Source organism: Argiope bruennichi, chromosome 2 (assembly GCF_947563725.1).
Source record: "Argiope bruennichi chromosome 2, qqArgBrue1.1, whole genome shotgun sequence".
NCBI classification, from domain to species: domain Eukaryota; kingdom Metazoa; phylum Arthropoda; class Arachnida; order Araneae; family Araneidae; genus Argiope; species Argiope bruennichi.
In genome coordinates, this window is record NC_079152.1 from 145599288 (window position 1) to 145615965 (window position 16678).

The 16678-nt window shown below is 30.7% G+C and overlaps 1 protein-coding gene across 2 annotated transcripts in view; it reads left to right on the forward strand.

The window, feature by feature from the left end:
* Positions 1-16678, forward strand: part of LOC129962380 (uncharacterized) — a 128752-nt gene that overhangs the window by 57783 nt on the left and 54291 nt on the right. The window contains exon 1 of one of the 2 annotated variants that reach the window (XM_056076133.1): positions 7085-7355. The exons of the other annotated variant lie outside the window; for it this stretch is intronic. The gene's annotated coding sequence lies outside the window, so the exon portion shown is untranslated. Of the gene's footprint in view, positions 1-7084; positions 7356-16678 lie in introns of those variants that run through there. 2 annotated transcript variants of the gene reach the window in all.

Sequence of the window (16678 nt, forward strand, 5' to 3'; positions counted from 1 at the left end):
TCTGTCACATTACAAAGTTAAATTAAGCATAAAAATTGATTTAAAGAAACATTTTGCTAAACTTCTTGGGTATTTCAAAATAAACTAGAAACAAACAAACAACGTAAAAACGAAACTAGCGAAGATTATTCAAAGTAGGCATTCTCAAAAACATGAAAGAAAGAAAATAGGAAAATTGCTATCATTTTAGAGAAAAACAACTCAATTCGAGAAAGTCATTTTCGAAAAATGAGAAAAATGACTAGCTTTATCTTACAAACAGGAGATATATTTCACATAATATATATATATATATATATATATATATATATATATATATATATATATATATATATATATATATATATATATATATATATATATATATATATATATATATATATATATATATATATAATATATAAAATTCTCGTGTCACAGTTTTCGTTGCCATACTCCTCCGAAACGGCTTGACCGATTTTGATGAAATTTTTTGTGCTTATCCGGTATCTAAGAGAATCGGCCAACATCTATTTTTCATCCCCCTAAATGTTAGGGGTAGTCAATTATTAATTAAAAACTAACTTTCCCGCCAAAAAAATCTTCCATTTTCCCCACCGCCAACTTTTCCGCCAAAAAAATCTTCAATTTTCCCCAACGCCAAATGATTTAGGCTTTAGTTCTTTTTTTCTCCCAACAGTAATGAGGCTAGGGTTAAGATTTTTCGGCGGATTATTTCAAACGATTCTGTTTATTTTCTTAATGTTTTATGCATTTAAAATTAAACATTGTTAATTAATCCATGTTTCAGATTCATTCTGAAGTACTTTTGAATTAAAATAGCACAGAATAAAGGAAATTAAAAATGTCTAATCTTCATAGCGTTACCCCAACTGGCGTAGAAAAATTCAAGCATTTGCGTTACGTAAAAGGCGAAGAAAATTCACGCATGCGCACTGTGTACTGATCGTTGGCATGGCAACCATTATCAACGGACGATTTAAATTACTTTTAGGTTAGTTGTATGCTTTTGTAAGTAAATTGTATTTATGTTAGTTATATATTTTTTGTATATGCTTATAGTTTTAAGTACATCGTTTTTTAAGTAGTTTTTTTTTAACCTGTTTACAATGATTTAAATTATTTTTAGGTTAGTTGCATGCTTTTGTAATTAAATTGTATTTATGTTAGTTATATATATTTTTTATATATGCTTATAGTTTTAAGTACATCGTTTTTTAAGTAGTTTTAAGTAGTTGTTTTCGACAGATTATTTTAAACGATTCGTTTTATTTTCTTAGTATTTGATGCATTTAAAATTAAACATTGTTAATTAATCGATCCATTCATGATGAATCTGAGAAAATTTTGTTGACAAATTCTTGAGATATTACATAAATTAAGAAAGATATTCTTTAGTGCCCATAAAGTTTAAACGCTCAGTGACTCTATTATCAGTAATCATATTATTAAAAAAAATGCTTTGTTTCAGTAAAAAAATATTATTATATTAATTGCAGATTAATCCTTTACACTTTAATTTAAAGCATAAATTCTACGAGGGGTAACAGAAAATTAGAGAGATACATATCACGTTATGACTGAAGGCCTTTATAATATTATGAGTGAATTATATGACTATCAAAATTTGAAGTTTTAAAATATTTTGCTGAAGAATAAAATATTTTGCTGAACAAGTTGGAATTGCATAAAATATTTAATTATTAAAATTTTAACGAACACTAAGATTGGCGAACCGGCTGGTCGCCAAAGGCGGCTAGTATATATATATATATATACATTTTGCCGACAATTTCGCGAGAAATTGAAAGAACGTTCATTTTTTCGCGCCGGAAGTAGTTTTTATTTTAGTGCAGTTAAAAAAGCAATTCACAATTTAAGCCTTCGCTTCTACTTTCAGTTTTTTTTTTAGTTACAAAGTTAGTTCTATGATACACTACAGTAGGAAAAAAAAGATTTAATGGAATTATTTGTTATCTGATGTTGCTTTATACAGAAAGGGAATAGCATACTATCCGGTTTCTAAAAAAATTCAAAAACATTTTTCTCCTTCCCATTTTCATTCATTGCGAGCATTAAATGGTTAAAAAAAGCAAAAGAACCGTTAAAAGTACTCTGAACGCTCTAAGCTTTTTACGTTAAGTGCGCTGATAAAACAATAATTAATTGATACCATTTGAAACCGAAAACACGGAAATAGCTCTTGCATTTTTAAACATCTGAAAATGAGACGGAGCTGTGTTTATTAAATAGTTCAGCTAAGCTATTCTTAAACTATTCATAAATGCAATATTTACAGCATAGTTCCTGAAAGAATTAATGAGCTATTTCTGTGTTTACCCTAACTGACTCGATACTTAACATCTGCGTTGCAACTTAATCAATATCTTGTTTCCTGTAATGGGATTTAAGTATTGATATTAGGATTTTTTTATATCATTATCTAAATTGCAAGATATAACATGAATTGTCTTCATGCAAACTTTAACGAGATATGTAAATAAATGTCTATATTACTGTTAAAATATATAAATATGTCTTCGTGCGTAATCACAGTAATCTATAGATTATATGAATAGTTCATTTAAAGCTCTGAATTATTTATCTCAGATGTTTGAAAGTGCAGCAATTATCACTCATCTGATTACTATCTGCTCTTGGTTATTACACCAAATTAATGATAAATATTTTTTTTGTCGGTAATATTATATTTTAAATTTGCTGATTATTATGATTTTAAAAAAATTATGTAAATATTTCTTATTATATATATAATAAGAAATTATATTCTATTTTTAAACATATATTTTAAATCTGCTGATTATTATACATATATTCTTATTTGTAGAAAAAATTACAATTAAAATTATAATTTTCAATTCATTCTGTATATATTATTTGATTGAATATTAATTTAACAATAAATGAGTTAGAAAGTTTTATTAAAAAAAGGATGCAATTTAAAAACGATTATTTACGAATATTTATTATTTGTGTAAATTTTAGTAAAAAATTAATGATTTTTATAAAAATGTATGTCAGCAAAAGTTTTGTATTTAAAAAAGCAGCATATATTAATTATCAGATAAAGTGGATTATTTTTACTATCATAGACGTTTTGTTTTACAAACAGAAATATGTAATGATTCTAGCCGAAATTCATTTCATCACCCCAAAAATTCTTGGTTTTAAAGAACAAATTTTATTGACATGAACTGGGAAGTTTGCAGGTGTAAGCTTGAATTCTACCTCAGGGCATTTTTCGTTAGCCCTGAGCCAGTGTAAATTAAATTTATTTTGGTTGGTGTAACTTCACACTGACTTATTTCGGAAATTTCTAGACTAGTCTGTTATTTCTGACAGTATTTCGAAAATCGATTTCTGTACGAAACGAAATTGTTTCTTTTGGTAGTGTAAAACGAAATTCCAAGCAAGGACGTCAATTTAATTTATAAATCATATCATTCGATTCCAAAGTTTCTATTCGACCAGAAAGATTTAAATTGTATTATTAAAGATTTCATTATATTTTAAAAGCGAAAAAGAAATAAATAAGTTTTAGATATAAAAATGAAACCAGTCACTTTCTTGTTACAATTGGAAATAATTTATTATGTTGTTTCTAATCGGAAACATATTTTAGATTAAAAAAATGTCACATAACCAATTTTCAGTGATTTCAACGTATAAGAAACCCAGTTACTTTTACTATGGAGATTCATAAACCTATGACAATATATGTTTTGAATTACAAATGAATTGTGTTTTAAGTAGAAGCCTTATCTTAAGAAATGCATTTCAGTATAACGATTCAATGATCCATCAATACGTTTTTGTTCAAGTTTCCTTAGAATGCCCATGCTGGCATTAAAAAAGAAAAATTCGAAATCGGATAGTATTTTAAAATTGAACTAAGTATGCAAAATTTTTTTAATCCTATGCATTCGAAATTTCTGATGATTTTATTTGAGTGTGTGATTATAAGACATTCAAAATATCATGTTCGTCAACTATAAAAAATAATTCATAAAGTATCGTGAAATTAGAGTCTATTTGACATGGATCTGTTATTATTTAGAAGAAAAAACAGGACTCTAAAATTTATCGTATTAATGAATTAATCTAAAAATTATTGAAAAACAACATAAATCAATACAGAAATGCTTTCAAATGATTTTTATGATAATAGGGGATGCATACATATATTTACTAATGAATAAGCAAAACATTTCTGTACTTACAAATCTGTTGATTTACTTTCTCACAAAAAGATTAGTTCATTGTTTCTCTCTCTCTCACACACACTCACTCTCTCACTCTTTGTGTGGTTGAAAGAATTTTTACTTAAAAGTGAAATTTATTAGCAAGATAATGATGGTTACAGAGAACGGGTTATCGATAATTCATTGCATACTTGCGCAATAACAATCAAACACAAAGCTATGAAAATAATTTATCTCCAATTATATTTTCAAACAGTTGGAGATTCTAATAAGACTTTTTGAGTAGGACATGATAAAAACATAAAAGTATTTTTGGGATAGAATTTTAATATAAGATTCAATACTTTTTGAATATTAGGGATTCTCTCCCTGTGAAATTGCCTCCATAATTAAAATGTAAAAGAAAGAAAGAAGAAACAAGAGTACATAAAAAGGGACAAAAAAATTCCAATAAACTTATTATTGAAATCAAGTTAAAAAATAAAAACAGCCTACTCGTTACTACATATTATTTTTTTGTAAAAAAAAGGCCAAAATACTATCTTAAAAAGCAAAAACATGCAAAATGCATTTTTCTATTAATTATTTTAACTTTCAAAATTCGTTGAAAAGGAGCAAAACTGAATAAAATGTATGTTCACTAATTGAATAAATGTATCCTGTACGCTAATTGGTTTCTGTATGTGTTCTGGTGACATTCTACAAATGCTTTTAATGATAAATTGGCAGATTTCTAATTACCCATTTATAAAATTTGCGATATAAAACCAGATTTGATGACATGAAATTTAGGCAAATAGGTTTTTTTTTAATATTACTCGAGGAAATTCTCGCTTACGAGAGCATAATCCAAGATGATCACAAGAGAAAGTAAGAGAAATAAGATGGAGAGTTAAAAGAAATGCATTCAAAATATTTTGCTACTACCTACACTATTTTTCCTTTATAATTATTCATCTACTAAGTATTTACATCCTCATTTTAAGGGTACCTTATTCCAAACACTGTAAAGATCAAAAATAATTCCTCAAAAAATATCTTCCAAAGTCCAATATATTTAGTCAGTCTATTTATTAATGCCATGAAATAGGAAAATCCGGACCGTTTAATTCAAATATGGAACAATTTTACCGTATAGAATTATTTTTCTAAGTGAGATAGATTCGGAAATTGAGATGTCTCGTAATTTCATATACTAGATGTGTCGGTTAATAATCCTTAATTTTTACGCTTGTTGCTTATGGTTACAAGATTGTCTTACAATATCAATTGTTGCGTCAGTTTATTATTAGGATAAACGTGGTATAAATATGTGTAGCCGATTTCGAGTTAACGTGATAGTGTATTTTGTGGCGAAAATGCCTAGTTTCAAACAGGATAAAGATCAATCATTCATAAAAAGCAATATCTGTTTTTTTATGTTCAATCAAAAGAAAAAAGCGAGATCAAGCCATCGTATCTTTATGGAAACGGTGACAATGACCTCATGCAAAACACGAGTATGCTTTGGTTTAGAGTGTGGTGATTTCATATTTTTACTATTAATGGTGTCAGAAGGATATAGTATAACAAGAGCTTCAAAAAACAGATAAAACGATGAATACCGTCCACTATAGTCAACAGGTGACTAGTTTGAAATATTTAATGATCGAAAAGTGACCAGACTGAGTTAGAAGACACAGAAAATTAATTACACATCAAGACAACGGAAAAAAAAGATGCCAGACAGCATTTCTAAGCATGGTAAGGAAATCTTGACCCCACACACTGTATTCTCAAGTATTAATTTCTTTGGATTATTACTTGTTTTAATCGATATCTCATAGACTTTCCCAGTAGCTCTTCATTAATTACAAAGATTTCGAAAAAGGGCTTACTGGCTGTATCCCCTCAAAATGTTAACAATTTTTCTAGGAGAGCATTCAGTTTTGAGAGACAGATATGCAAAATGTACAATCACGCGATGGTGCATTTTTTGGATGAAATATTTGTTTTCTTTCACCTAATTTCTTCCAAAGTACAATCGTTTTCTTTAAGAAATATCAAAAATTATTAACCGGCACACTCGGCATTAGTAAAAGTTTAAAAAATTATTTTTACTTTATTTAAAATTCGTTATTTAGGTTACATTTTCTTGATCGTTTTTATGTTGAGCTGTTTATCTGTAATTGTAATGTGGGATAAATATTTCAAACTTGAAATAAATGAGGATCAAACAATTGAAATCTACGAATTTTTCCTGTTCATCCAGAACATCTAGTCATTTTAGTCAACTACGTTTCGGAATAGTTTTACCTTTAAATAACTCACTGCAAAGCTTCAGATTACAACATTTAATCATTTTAAAATTTTCGGCTTCTTTTTTCTCTCATAGATACATTTAAACGGGATTGAATTTTTATTTTATTAAATTTAAAATTCTATTTACCAATAGATAAATACAGGATTTTATTTGATTTGTGGCTTCAACTTTTTGGAAATTTGTATCGTTTTCTTAAAATTCACTCTTTTTCAAAATTGATTGAAAAATAATGAATATCCTCTTTCCAGTATGTACCATAAAAAGAAAGAAAAAAGAACCTTCTGGTAATGATATGATGATTCATTTGAATTTCTATGTTGTAATTTCCAGAAACATGACCTGAGCTGCTTAATTTCCTATTCTCCTCTTATTTTTTCTCCTATTTGTTCTGAATATCCTCAAATAGAGTTCAGATATCGTGACTAGAGACCGTCGTTTCTTCTTTTGCATTCATCTGTCGATGAGCAGCTGCATTTATTATTGTCTCTCAATTTATCCTCTAGATATTGACTTCGAGCCGGTAAGCAAGCAGCATGTGTTTTTACGTTCTGTAACATTAACTCTCCCAGCTGACAAGCACGTGAAAGAGATGTTAACTCATAAGCTTTAGAAAGGGAGCGTGAGATCATTCCGCAATCGTGACATGAGTTATCTCCATCGAGAAAAGAGACGCTCGTTTAAAGACAAACAGTAATGTGAATTGTCATAAAATTTTCCCGAAAGGTCTCTCTTTGTTTTGGTTCTTCTTTCATAATGATTCAGGGTGAATAACAATTGTTGCCAATTTTTTTTTTTTCCACACAATATTCAAGTTTTTGTCTGGATTTGAAGTAAGTGATTTTAACCATTGGCTTAGTGGCATAAAATAGTTTTTTCCAAAATTTAAATTAATGTTTTTAATTTCAAATCTAAATCCCCAACATTATTAGTAAGTACTCTCAAATTATGTGTTAATTAATAAAGTATAATATTTTTTATATTCGAAGAAAACATTTTGAATTTAATGTTGTGAAAAATCTTGAATTTGAATTTAATGTTAAGTAAAATCATATACTAGTTAATCGTTACATATGCAACGCGTCCAACTCTTACATGGTTCGATTAATCGTTCCGTATTGTGACGAAACCATAGATTCAAATTATAAGTTGATAGAGATTGCATATCCATGTTATTGTAATAATGTTATTATTTTCAGGTTGTATTGTATAGATTGATTAATTTTTTTGCTGACATTTTTGAAATAAAACAAATGTTACTTTGAAATAGACCTCATAAATTTAAACTAATGAGGATGTTATCTGAATCTACACCATGTTGTGGCAGAGCAGTAGAAATTTTTACACCAGTTTGTATTAAATCCGTGTAACCCCAAAGGACCTGATTATTATGAAGAGAACAATATTTGACAAGATGACAGTTGTCTGATAAATTCGAGCAACTGACTGGCAATTTCATTAACTCTATTTATTAAATTCATTCTGTATTTGAAATTTTTTTCTCAAACTTTCTATTAATGTGCGAGGAACATAAAGACAGTGCTGAAGATTTCCAAATTAAAACTAACAGGGTAAAGAAAATATTTTTCCTTATTAAAAATAAATAATTTAAAGTGCATTGATTTTTGTATGAAAGTCAGTTTACAAAATTATTCGATTTGAAATAGATTACGTCATTCATTTTAATGTCCCTTAAGAATTATTTTAATAATTTATGTTCAGCATAAAAAAAATTTAATTTTATCTTATTTTTACACTCGTCTTTTCCAACTTGATTTATCTGATTTATTTCTTCTTCTTAAGGAATCATTATTTCTTCTTAGTTAAGGAAAACAAAATGCCTTATATGATTATATGCCTTATATAGGTTATATGCTAGTACGTTTGTAAAGATGGATAGAAATTTTGTTATTGTATGTAGCATATTGAAATCACTGTTTGCTGTATATAGCAACAGACAATCTAGAAAGAACTGGCAAATTCAAATCAACAAATTTAGATTATATATATTAAATTTTAAGATTTAATATGTGATATAAGAAAAATAAGTTAATTTTGTATATTACCATTCATATCAAAATTTAAAAAATGTATTCAATTTTTTCATGTTTTATTTTAATTATATTTGAATTTCGGACAAAAAAATCTCCTGATAAATTGGACAACAAACGTTAAAAAGGGGAATTTTCTATGGTTTTTTTATATATATATAATTTCTTATGCCAATATTCCAAATTCAAATTTTGAAAAATTTCTCTGTGTGCTAAACCTTTGGTGTGATACTCATCTAAATGGTATTGTAGCTTACTCTGAAAAGATTACTATTCTACCCATTTTACCAGAAAAATTTATTTAATTTTTAAGTTAAGGATCTAGGTGATAGTATTTATTTGAATTATTATTAGCTGAAAAATTACAAAACAATTTTCGTAATCAAATTAAATGATTACGAAATTTTATTTGTATTTCAGATGATAAGCGCTAAACAGTTACTATAATCATCAGCTTTTTATCAACAGCTAAAGCTTCTAATGCAAAATATTTGTTGAGTTTCGATTTGCCATGTTAAACAGATGCTTGAAAATGCATTGACCTTTATTCGGTTATATATTTTACTGAAGGATTCTCATCTCTCCTGAAACTAATTAAATTTCCCAGATACGGCCAAATACCTCGCGACTGTGATGTGGAAATTAGAATGGCAGTTCCCCGAATTTAATGAACTATCTTTAATTAATCGGGGTTTTAAAATCTGGAAATATGTGAAGGATGACAGTTTGACAGAAACGGTTTAAACCATGGAGATGTGTAAACTACGAGATGGTATGTGGACATCTTACATATACCAGGAATTTAAATTTCCTTGATGAAATATTTAAAAAAAGTTATTTAAATATTCTCCTGGGAATTTTAATTCAACTAAATATTTTCTTACATTTTAGCATTATGAGTTAACCAGATTTATTTATTTTTGAATCCTGAATATCCAAAATGTTATCGAAAATACAAAGTATATTCTATATTGAATCAATCGCAAGAGAATCACAAAAAATTAGAGTACAAAAATAATTCAAATACTAAAATAAATAAAAACAGTGGGAGGCATCCTCCGAAACTTTCCCACATACTCTTGATACCTTTACCTTTCCTTCCACATAAAATTTTGGACATTGGGCAAGACCGTGAAGTGCACAGAATTTTATTTTCCTAGTAACATACATGAAAATTGAGTGTTTTGTAGTATATTATGAGGAAAATCAATAATTGTGTATTAATTGCATGACAATTAAGAAACAATAGTTAAGAAATATCTATATACGGCTTGAATTTAGTGTTTTTATTGGATTTAGTTTGTGATTTTTGATGATTAATCGTTCGTATGCGATTCATTCACAAGTACCAGAAACTTGAAGATGTATTTAAGACTTATTCTTTTTTCCATAAAACTCGAGTAAACAAAATAGCAGTTTAGGTAAACGCAGATGAAGTTTAAGCCACAAAAACTCATCGATCGAGGCCTTAGTAACAATTCCAATTAATCTGGTACCTTAAAGTCAGGATAACCTAAATAAAATTTTAGAAGAATTTTATTTGAAAACAAAATAAATGGTATTTTTATAATAGTAAATGATATATATCTTTATAATAATAAATAATATCTTTACCTTAATATCTTCTTAGTAATTTTATTCTCTCCATTTGTACACACACCATATTTATATTTGACTTTTTCTAGCTTTTTATAGAATCTTAAAAATTGCCCTGTTGATTAATGATTAAACATCTCAAATAGTTATAAAATCCATGGATAACAAAATGAGTAACTGGAAAGTTTAACATATTGTTACGGATTTTCCCGGGGGTTCGTTTGGATAGTGGGGGTTATATGGTGTGAAGAACGCTCAATCACCAGGCGGCAGTAGAAAATAAAACAACGACGTTTATTGACACGAAGACACACAGGACAGCACAAAGAAGACAACTATATACAGCACAGAAGACGATTATCTTCAGCCGAGACGTGCAGCAACAACAGCAGCATATAACAGCATAAACAGCAGCATACACAAGTCCCTAATGCAGACAGTAGCGCACAGCTTAGTTCAGCACTAGCTTCACTCCGTCGCTGCTCCGCTTATCTCTGGAAGGCCACTTCTTTACCGTCGATCCCGACTACTCTACGACTCCACTAGTCCACGACTCTTCCTTGTCGCTTCCGACTACTCAATTCACCATGACTCGGGCAGCGGCAGGACTGCTTCCTTTTATAGGTCTCGGGAGGCGGGGCTAGAAGCCTCTCAACCAATCAGGAACGTTCGAGGCATAACTCAGTTCCTACTGGACGGATCGGGAAAATTCTCGATGTTTCGGGTATAATCTGTTTTGGCGCCAAAGTCGCCAAATGGTCGCCAAGGTTGTCGCCAAGCCCTGGGACCTCCTATGGAACCAACTATGCTGGAAAGCCGCATCACAGATTCGTAACATTGTCCCCCTCCTAAGGACTGCACGTCCCGGGCAGTCCCACTTCAATCCAACAGCTGGCGTAGGTTTCCGAATTATTGATGATGTTGATGCGTTTGGCGACTTCTACACTTTCGAAGATGACATCATTCACTAATTTGGCAGTGACTAACGATCCATCCGAACCTTCTCAATGCTTTTGACACCGACCTCTTCGTCGTTTCGGATTGTACACCCTGACTTGATTTCTCTTCTTGAAATGCAATGTGTCCCATGGGGCGAAACGTTGGATAGTAGTAGAGGCTGCCGGAATGAATTCTTGCCAGGCTGGTCGGTTGGTCACTTTAAACTTCTTCCATCGAACCAATCGTATATCAGGATGATCCAACGGTGCCTTATGAAGTCCACTCGAAAGCCAGGTATTCGCCTTCATCGCCAAAGCTTCCGCGGGAATATCTCCGCCTATTCCCGGTTCATTCTCGACACTTGAGAATTGTCCGCAGCTCTCCACACTGGATCTTCTGAAGAGCGCATCCGTTTTTGTTGGAAGGGTCCTTCTGCGACGACGTAACATGTCCGGATGCACAGGAGATTCCTCGGCACCTCCTTGCATGACAATCCTTGGAGAATCCCCAGCAAAGCCGAATTCATGGAAGAAATCGAGGCCGTGACAACAAGGATCAGCGATTCCAGCCACGTAGTCTTCTTCCGTGTCACTATGCCCGGAGATACCACGAGGCTTGCAGAGAGGTAGTCCCTTAAATCTTTGGGACGAATCCAATCCAAACAGGGTCGTATCAACTCTTGCATCCATAGGCATCGAGCACGGGTCGCCACCAATAGATCCGTCTGAAGAAAATCCATCTTCTCCATCCCCAAGCGTCTGCTCCGTCGATTCCACTCCAGGGGATTCATTCAAAGAAGACTGCTTCAGCTCTGCAATTATTTGACAGTTTCCCTGTTCGCTCCTCTTCTCATTAAACCTCGGCTCATCCTCCGGATGGCTAAGCACCCTTTCGGCGACACCGGTCTCCATTCGATCCTCAGTCTTTTCCTCCACTTGGCTCTCGCTGCTTCCTTCCATTTCTTCTGTGATAACTTGGATGCCTTCAGTTTTGTTAACTTTATCTTCTAAAATTTCTTTCCACGACGAAAGGTCTTTCTTCGATTCACTCTTCATGTCTTCATATCCGGTTTTCATTTCTTCCGTGAAGGCTTTCATGTCTTGCAAAAGTTTCTTTTGTCCGACTATCAGTTCTTCTTGTCCTTTCTTTATCTCAGCCAACAGAGCCAGTAACTGACCATTACCGTTATCAGCCATTTTTACTTGGGATCTCGTTTTCACCATACACTGTTGACCACTATCCCACTTCTGACACCAAATGTTACGAAATATTACGGGGTTCGTTTGGATAGTGGGGGTTATATGGTGTGAAGAACGCTCAATCACCAGGCGGCAGTTGAAAATAAAACAACGACGTTTATTTACACGAAGACACACAGGACAGCACAAAGACGACATCTATAAACAGCACAGAAGACGATTATCTTCAGCCGAGACGTGCAGCAACAACAGCAGCATATAACAGCATACACAAGTCCCTACTGCAGACAGTAGCGCACAGCTTAGTTCAGCACTAGCTTCACTCCGTCGCTGCTCCGCTTATCTCTGGAAGGCCACTTCTTTACCGTCGATCCCGACTATTCTTCGACTCCACTGGTCCACGACTCTTCTCTGTCGCTTCCGAGTACTCAATTTACCATGACTCGGGCAGCGGCAGGACTGCTTCCTTTTATAGGTCTCGGGAGGCGGGGCTAGAAGCCTCTCAACCAATCAGGAAAGTTCGAGGCGTAACTCAGTTCCTACTGGACAGATCGGGAAAATTCTCGATGTTTCGGGTATAATCTATTTTGGCGCCAAAGTCGCCAAGTTTGTCGCCAAGCTCTGGGACCTCCTATGGAACCAACTATGCTGGAAAGCCGCATCACAGATTCGTAACAATATATTTAGACAGTAACATAAGAAACCGTTATAAGTAAGGCAAATCTATATAAGACTTCGAATGTTCCTATGGAACAATTGATACGTGTCATAAACATTATGTACCGAAGGATATTATTTCAAATGAAATATTTTCTTCCATAATGTGCAGTTTTGCCCATTTTTAATAACTTCTAATATAAATTAACTTCTTAATAATAACGCTGATTAATAAAATTAATTAAATTAAAAATAATTAGCTTCTTAATAATACAATTAATTAAATGAAAAATAATTAACTTCTTAATAATAAAAGTTACTTTCGATTCTTGGATAACTGGAATTCTTGGAATTTTCGATGGTATAAGAAAAATTAAACATTTTGCATGTTTTTTTATTAAAAAATTTTTTTCTAAAAAATATCCTTGAAGGGCTATTATTTATTTATTTTCTTCGATTAAAACAGAAAAGCTAAAGAACTATTTGAAATTCTCTTTTTTTTTATTCGTTTTCGAAATATACGAATGCAAATACGTGAAATGGAATTAAAATTAGGATTAAAGTAACGACACATAACAAATTCGATTCTGTTTTAATTTAAAATCTTTTAATCTTTTTTTTTCTAATTCCCTTTTAAGTTTTTATTTCAGCGAATACTTTCACTGCTCGAATTGGGTCGCAGCATCAACGCATTAATTGGATTAGTGTCTTTCCGTTTCATTAAAATTTTTTCGAAAGCGTCGCTGCTTTTTGTAACGCAGGCTTAAATTAGAATTAACGGTCGTATCAGGGTTCTTTTGTTGTTTTTAAAATATTTGCGTTTTATACATTTACAGTTGATAAATATTGCTATGCTCCATGCATATTATTCTCAAAATATTCCATTTTGCATTTCTTTTCTCTCTCTTTCTCTCCCTATATCTATTATATATATATATATATATATATATATATATATATATATATATATATATATATATATATATATATATATATATATATATATATATATATATATATATATATATATATATGTGTGTGTGTGTGTGTGTGTGTGTGTGTGTGTGTGTGTGTGTGTATGTATGTAATGATATTTGAATTCTAATTTCAATTTAATTTATTTCCAAGATTTTATCTTAATTTAGCCCATAGTAACTTCATTCTAAAAATATTCTCTTATTTTGTGATCCAATTCCACTTTCGGTTTAATTAATTCCTCTGTAAAACTAATGCGCCATCAGTACTACGTATCAAATGAAAGTGATACTTTATTTGCCCTTATCAGAGGTCAAAACATATATTCCATTGGCGCGTGGCCGAAAATTCTATGTTATATAAGACTAGTGATCATTTGTTTCGCGCTTCTTTCTTACTTCTGCTTTTGTGTCGCGCTGAGTCTGCTTGTAAATAAATTGCTTTCCCAAGATGGATTTTAAAGAGAATTAAAAATACAACGTATCGTTTATGTCTTCAAACCTTCACTCTGCTTCAACCAAAATAATGCTACACACATATATATATAAGAAATTTTTATTTTACCATCTATTTTTAAAGTTTGCTGTCGATATATGTTTATTAACGAAAGTTATAAAGTATTTATTGTGAGATCAAAGACAAAGAATGATAGTTGTAAAGATATAGCTAGATTTCAACTATTCGAAACATACATTTCTTTAAGCCTTTTAATTTAAACTGGATATTATAGGTCTATGTCAGATAGTTAAAGTTGCAGTTTTAGATTTTGAGAGGCATTGGATAAATATCAGAAGTCTACGTAATTCAGAAGTTAAAGCAATAGTGCTTTTGTTTTGAATATAAATAAAAAGAAAAAAGAACTAGTTTTAAATGTTCTGAAAATTCGAATTTATTATATTAGAGGAGTTGTTTTACCTTTGACTGATTTCCAATATTAATTTTTTTTATCGGCTTCGTGTATTAATTTACAATTCTCTTGAGAATGCTGATCTTAAATATGCTTAATTTTATAATTATTATAGATTTTATAAGACTAAAACTTTTAGTTTCAACAGTTTCAATTATTTAAAAAAAAACTTACTTAGTGGTTAGTGATACAGCATGGTTTTATAGCTTTCACCTGGGTGCGTTGTCCCTTTAACTTGCACTTACTCTGATAACAAATATAAATAATGAAATGAATTGGCTTCACATAAAATTGTCATATATTTTATTTTTTAAATATTGAATTTTCCAAAATATCCCTCATGCAGTTTCAAAATGAGATGCCAGTCTGTCGATCGGTATCAAATAAAAAGGAAGCAGGCTTATTTCGTTTGGAGAATATATGATATTCATTTGGAATAGTGTTAATATAGAAAATATTTGAAACTTCCTTGTACAGATCACTTAATTATCACTGGCTATTCAATGACAGCTTTTCGGAAAAACTATGAAAATGAAAGCAGCTTAAATTAGGGTAGCATTTTATCACACATTTATTGATATCGAAATATGATTTGAGAAAAAAATATTTAAAAATATTTGTCAAAATACTACTGTGTTCCTCACTTTTCTTTATTTTAGGAATTAAATATATGATAAAAAGTCTTAAGTTTAAATAATGGTTTTAATACAAAAACTGAGAAATCAGATAATTTATTAATGCTGATTTTCCATCGCTATCATTTCAGTTATTTTTGTAATAAAATAAAAATACGATCCAAAAATTATAGTTTTGAAAAATAATTAACTTGTAAACTACTCTCAAAATTATACGACATTTGTCACGTGTTGCTGATCAACATTGCTAGAGAAACTGAAATTGAAAGCGCAGATGTTTTTAGGCATTTTATGATGGAACATTCAATAAAAGATTTTTCATGATAAATTGTGTTTTCTTTTTCTACTCCAGAATTTGCTAAGTTACTTAGAGGGCAGCTGAATACATCACGTGGAATTTATTACAATCCATTTCTCTTTCTCGCGTGTAAACAGTGTGAGGATTTTTCTTTTTTGTAAACAGAATCGGAAAATCCTGTAAAAAAGTGCAATGAGAGAGAAATGGAACCAACATCATCGGCATAAAGACAAATAAGTAAAATATTGAATGTTCCCAAATTAATATAGAGATTTAAAGATAAATAATACTTATTAATTTTGATTAATAGGGATAAATGATGCATAACAGGAAAAAAACTATAGATTTTTGCAACAAAAACAAATTTTGTTTGCAGTTGTTCAATGTATGCAATATTTGATATATAGATTATTGATGAGTTTTTCCCACACTTTATGCAACATGTATGAAGTAAATGTTGTATCATCCTCTTCAGTTTCAGTTCTAAAGTAGAGGTAAATCAGATGGTAATGGGGGCCCATACATATCATCTTTTCTTAGCATTTAAAAAAATCTAGCAGATTTTTTAAAATTGCTTTTTTTTTTTTTAGAATTCTTTTACGCTTTCGACATTTCCTTCAGATATTCTAATTCCTTGCGTTTTCTTCCCTTTTCCATGACATGTCTTTGATTGTCTTTAATTAAGGATTTTTAGTGTCTTTAAATTAGTAATGTTATCAATTGCTTGCAGATACATTTGAATTTAATAAGGACCTTAATTAAACTGTAATTATATAGATTCATTCCTTATGTTTCAAAATACAGAATGCTTTTTACTGAAGAGTCGCTATTTTTCTACCAGTGAGTTCATGCTGGAGGTAAAGATAGCAATTTTCGACCATGCGCACTAGTTTAAACTG